The sequence below is a fragment of the Lactuca serriola genome, chromosome 8, assembly GCF_051521515.1.
Source record: "Lactuca serriola cultivar US96UC23 chromosome 8, Lser_US96UC23_V15, whole genome shotgun sequence".
NCBI lineage: Eukaryota > Viridiplantae > Streptophyta > Magnoliopsida > Asterales > Asteraceae > Lactuca > Lactuca serriola.
In genome coordinates, this window is record NC_136415.1 from 200909124 (window position 1) to 200915226 (window position 6103).

Genomic DNA, 6103 nt, shown 5'->3' on the forward strand with positions numbered 1-6103 from the left:
TTCCCAAACGAAGCCGGTGTTGGCAGCGAACCATTCGATGTTGCCTTCGTTGCCGCAATAAAGGAAGATTGGGCCGAACGATTAGGCAGCCCACAACCAAATAGGATTTCATCTTAAAATGAATAGGAGTCGTCTTTTAGGTTTGGTGCCTGATAGGATTTCATCATCTTCACCTTGAGGTGGTAAAACTGAAAAGAGGAACAGTCAAAATTAGGACTTTTACAACCAAATACTTTAACTATCGTCTGATTGAATCAATGCCATGGCCTCCCACATCGGTGGTTTGTACGCTTTCCTTTGAGTTTATATTGCTTGGCCTTCGATCATGTTTCGTCCCTTCGGGGACATCCGATAAAATTGGAACGATACAGAGAAGATTAGCATGGGCCCTGCGCAAGGATGACACACACAAATCAAGAAATGGTCCAAATTTTTTTTTGCCCTAATTTGCTCGATCGATTGCTCTTCAAATTCCTTTATGTCTGGATTTTGAGTTGATTTCTGACTCAACAACTTCAAAGAAATACCGCTAATGGAAATCCGCTTCAACGTCGTGCCATTGTTTGCCCTATCTCGCTAAAACGGCTTCCAAATTTTTTGTTTAGGGAATTGTTTCTCCGATTCACAAGCTACGACAAGGTACTGTTAATGACTGCTGATAAAAACTCTTACTTATTTCTAGTTTTTATGCAGCCTGTGATGCGTATGTATATGATTCACATATAGATGGAAATGTGCTCCTTAACATCCTTGAATAGTTTGGTCGAATCAATTAATAATCAGGCATAAGTTTATGATACAAGTTTGGTTTTTACATGTTGAGATTCAAACTTTTCATGTTTATCTGATTGTATTCGTTAATTTCTGTTGGTTGTCTTTCTTCTAATTGGTGCAACTTCTTGATTTATCATATGTCTTAAACAGCAGTTAACAATCAAACAGTATATAAGGTTGCTTACTCTAACATACTTTACTCATCTTCTTTGTAGTTTAGAAATTATAATGTTTAGTTTGTATTAAAGCTTCAAGTATACTTCTGCAAAATATTAAATAGAGGGAAAGAAAAAATGCATCTTATAAGTTTTGATACATGATTCAGTTCTATCACTTTGCAATTGGGTACGTTTTTATTTTTTATTTTTTAACTTGAGAAGATTTAACCTGATAAGCTAGGTGTTTCTTTTTAACTTGATGCATAAAGAATGACTTAATTGAGAAAGTTTAAGTTGTAACTTTTTTTTGTTATACTTATACCTTCCAGTTTATCATCTCTTATACAAGCAAGATAGATAATACTATCACCCTAATTTCTCATTTTTCTATCAATTAAATGCTTACACCATCAACATCATATAAATTACATTTTAAAACAAATTAGTTAACATTAACACCACAATGGTTACCAATGATTTATATGAGCTAATTTTGATTAGAATTAAATGAAAAAGAAAAGATGTGAAATGTAATTGATTCATTTCTGGTTTTTTAGCTTTCAATTTGTAATATGGTGTTGAAGTTCCCCTACTTCTTCACTTTTGTTGTAGGTCTAAATGCAGACATCCATAAATTAGGGCAACTTTGCAAATAACTAGGACTTAGTTTGAAAAGTCTCACTACCCTGCCATTCTCTATAATTAAAAAAAAAAAAAAAAAGAGATATCACAGAAAGCACTACGTATTTTCATTATCCATTTAACCACCAAAGTACTATTTCTTGTTGGTTTAGTCACCAAACTATTATTATATTAATCATGAAAAAGTATTAGTTCATGGCTGAATCGGTAAAATAGTGAAATTACTTTCTTCTTTATTCTAAAGCGGTTAACTGATAAGAATGGTTTTTTAAAGGGTTCAAAAATATGTAGTGGTTTTAATTACTTCACATAATAGGTAAATGGATAAATCAATAAATTAGTGAAAGTACAAGTTCTTGTATGTATTTTGGGCATATTTTGACCTGTTTGACCAATTTCATTTTCAGCCAAGTTTTTCATTTTGACCCATTGGTGGTGCAATTTTAAGTCTCATTTGCTGGACAAGCTTTGCATGGATTGGATGTATTTGATAAGGAGGGCATTCATGTCTTTTACACCTTTTCTTGAATGCAACAAAAAATGCAACTTTTGTCCAATTAACATCAGTCCTAGTTCTAGACCCACCAAATGTAGTACAATATGTTTTGTCCTCTCTTGTCTTGCATTACAAAGCATATAATCGAGGAAGACAATGACGATTTTTGATAGTTTCATTTCTCTCCTGTTATGACATTGTGGTTTCAGTATCTTTCTTATTAAGAGTTTAAGACATTGAACTATAGAAAATGTATCCAGTTATGGCATTGTACTTTCAGATTTTTTTTCATTGTTAGGACTTAGGAGGTTGGACTTTGAAAAATCTAACTTTATAGTAATGGAAATTGTTTTGTATTTGGGAACATTGTTGTAGTTGAATAAGCTTGCTAAAGTATGATGTTGACATGAAGGAAACAAAATTAGGATGATGTAATAAATAAATAAATGGAAAAACTTATTATATGATAATAATTTACTGTTTTTGAACTTGTTAAAACTGTATTTTTTTTTTTGCTACAATGTCATGTGATCATTAAGATGCGAGATTACCTTTCAGGCTAAATACAAAACTAGCAACGGACTTTCATCAATTTGTTTATTTAGCTTTCCCAATCTTATTGCTTTCTACTTTAAGATTGGGTAAAATTTTCAAAGTACAATGCGTGATATATGAGGAAATAGAATTATGATGTTATGATGATAAACAAATAAAATAATGTAAGTGGCTACTTCTTACATTCAACAACCCTAAACTTTTCATTTCTTGCATTCTAGTATTTATGTATTTGTAATTTTACAAGATATTTTGTTGTAACAAAGTTTTGGTTTGGTTGGTGTATTTGGGTTTTGAAACCTGTTTAAGGTATTTTGATTTTAAATAAAAAGAGAAAAGTTCAACCTATGTTTAAACCAATTAAACTATTAATGTATATTAGAAATTCAATACATATTTATATATAACGTTTGATTTGGCTGAAGCAGAAATTATATAATGAACCAATGAAGGTCGCTTTCCAACCCGAGCCAAACTATGCATACTTGATACTCCCTATTATAAATTATAAATTGTGCTTTCTTTTATTCATTAAACTATTGAGTATACGTTATTGTGCATATTGTTGTTCGTGTGTCCTAAGTACAATAATTCAAGACAAGTAAGCATTTGTTTTAAGGTGCGAGTAATTTTGATCAATTTATATCTGGATTTTTTTTAATTATATAGACGAAACATTTGAGGAAATAAAAAGATTAAATGGGTTAGATAAGGTGAACAAATTTGATATCATCTAAATTAAAAAAATATGCTTGACAAACTTATAATCTTATGTATAGGTTTGTTCAAAAAAATATATATAATTATTTAAATCAATAGTTTTGTAGTAATAAACTTTATAAGTAAACAAATTATTTCGATCATTTGTTCCAAATATGTAACATCCCGATTTCTAGGTATGAAATTCTAGGGATTTCATGCATTTTATAAAGCCTATTCGACGAGTTGGAGGGCCCCAACTCGTCGTGTAGAAACAAAGAAGGTCGTGTATTTTATAAGACCTATTCGACGAGTTGGAAGGCCCCAACTCGATGAGTTGGTGGTTGATTATGAACCCTTAGTTTTTAGGGTTTTGCACCCAATTTAAAAACCTTAAGTCCTATTATTGGCCTCCCTTATCACCTCCCCTGTCCAGTGAAACCCTAATTCGTGCCTCATCTCTCATTTTTAGTGTGCGTGAGCTTGGAGTGTATTTTTGGTCCTCTTTTGGATGGAACTTGAAGCTTGAAGAGGATTCATTGAGAGGAAGGCTTTAGATCCGGGATTTTCACTGTTGTTGCAACCATATTGAGGTATAAACTCGATTCCTTGATCATTCATTTGCTAGATCTCTCCATTTGAGAGTTTATTGCTATTATTAGCTTATTTAGGACCATTCTTGGATTTGAGCATGTTATGAAGCTGTAACTTCAGATCTGGACACCTTATGGCCTCCAAGGACTTAAAGTTGCCAAGTTTATCAAGTCTTGGCCCTCCTTCATGCTCTAAGTCCCTTAATAAGCTTTGCTCGAGTATTTTAGCCCCTTAATGCCATGAATGGATATAAAGTTAACAACTTTATGTGGTATCTTAACTCTAGGGGAACAAATCTACGGTTTGAGGCATCAGATTCACTTGGGAAATGGCTGAATGTGTTAAGACTAGGAAAACTCGATGAGTTGGATAGGGGTTTCGTCAACCTTCTGGATACTAAGCAAACTCGGCGAGTTGGCTAGGGTTTTCTCGGTTTTTTTGAAAAACTAAAGGAACTCGGTGAGTCAGTAGATGCACTCGACGAGTTGGGTCAACATGGACTGTTGACCTTGGCCGATTGACTTTGACTTTGACCATGGTTAACCAAGTCTGACTTCTGAGGGTATTTTGGGATTTTGATGGAGATAGTCACATGGTGGTTGTAGGTGGTTAATAAGCCACCGAATGATTTTTGTATTATTCTTGTGATTTGAAGATTACAATAAAGGTCCTATATATAAGACTAGATATTACACTTTAGTACCATCTATAATAAGATAAATGAAGTACTGTTAAATATTTTAAATATATATATTGTCTATTACCCCCCTGCAAGTTGAGGGCGGGGAACGACCTGCAACTTGGACCTTAGCATCAGAAATCTTTGAGATGGGAGCGGTTTCGTAAACACATCGGCAATTTGATCATGTATGGAAATAAATTGAACTCTCAACTTTCCTTGAGCAACCTTTTCGCGTACAAAATGGTAGTCCACTTCTACGTGTTTCGTTCGTGTATGAAACACAGGATTGGCGGAAAGATATGTGGCCCCTAAGTTATCACACCAAAGCATGGGAAAGACTTTAGATGTAATACCAAGCTCGTTTAGGAAAGCTTCTAGCCATGTTATCTCAGCAACCGTGTCGGCAAGAGCTTTATACTCAGATTCGGTGGAAGATCTAGAAACCGTACGTTGTTTGCGAGCAGTCCACGAAATTAGGTTGGAACCCAAGTAGATGGCAAATCTCCCCATGGACCGACGGTCATCTAGACAGCCGGCCCAATCAGCATCAGAGTATGCTTTTAAGGTGGCGCGCCAATCAACATCAGTGAAAGCTTGAAGTGTAGAAGCAGACCCATGACGGATAAAGAGGCCAAAGTGCGATGTTCCCTTGAGATAACGAAGTATTCGTTTAACAGCAGACCAATGGTTTTCTGTTGGAGTTTGCATGAATTGGCAAACTTTGTTGACGACAAAAGTAATATCGGGTTTCGAGAGAGTTACATATTGTAGAGCACCAACTGTTTGGCAGTATTTGGTTGGATCCGTTAGCAAGGGGCTGTCGGACAAGGTTAACACTTGAGAGCTGCTCATGGGCGATGACACGGGTTTGCAATCTGCTAGACCAGTACATGTTAGCAAGCCAGAGACATACTTGCGCTGAGATAGAATGATGTGTTTACCATGAGAAACAATCTCAAGGCCCAAGAAATAGTGTAAGTTCCCTAGATCTTGGACAGAAAACGTTGATCCTAATTTAGAGATAACACTTGTGATTGCTTGAGGATCATTCCCGGTAACAATAATATCATCTACGTAAACAAGAACATAGACTAACATACCCGTATTCTTGAGGATGAACAATGAGGGATCGGTTTTAGAACCAACAAAACCGAGAGACTGTAAGGTTGTAGAGAGTCGTTCAAACCATGCTCTCGGTGCCTGTTTCAATCCATACAAGGATTTATGGAGTAAGCAAACATGATCAGGTCTTGATTTATCAACAAAGCCCGGTGGTTGACGTGGATAAACCGTTTCCTTGAGATCACCATGGAGAAAGGCGTTTTTAACATCAAGTTGTCTGAGAGACCATTGATTTGTCACAGCAAGAGATAGAATAACACGGATTGTTGTTGCTTTGACAACGGGACTGAATGTCTCTTGGTAGTCAACACCCAGTTGTTGGTTGAAGCCTTTCGCCACAAGGTGGGCTTTGTAGCGAGTAACATTCCCATTTGCATCCTT

General features: G+C 35.4%; 1 long non-coding RNA gene and 1 other non-coding gene across 2 annotated transcripts; both read left to right on the plus strand.

The window, feature by feature from the left end:
* Positions 1 to 131: 131 nt before the first annotated feature.
* On the plus strand, positions 132 to 2428 carry LOC145071065 (uncharacterized). The gene is made up of 2 exons (XR_013690214.1): positions 132 to 639; positions 1982 to 2428. It is a non-coding gene; the product is annotated as an uncharacterized LOC145071065 (long non-coding RNA).
* On the plus strand, positions 333 to 435 carry LOC145071846 (U6 spliceosomal RNA). The gene has a single exon (XR_013690811.1). It is a non-coding gene; the product is annotated as a U6 spliceosomal RNA (small nuclear RNA).
* Positions 2429 to 6103: the final 3675 nt, after the last annotated feature.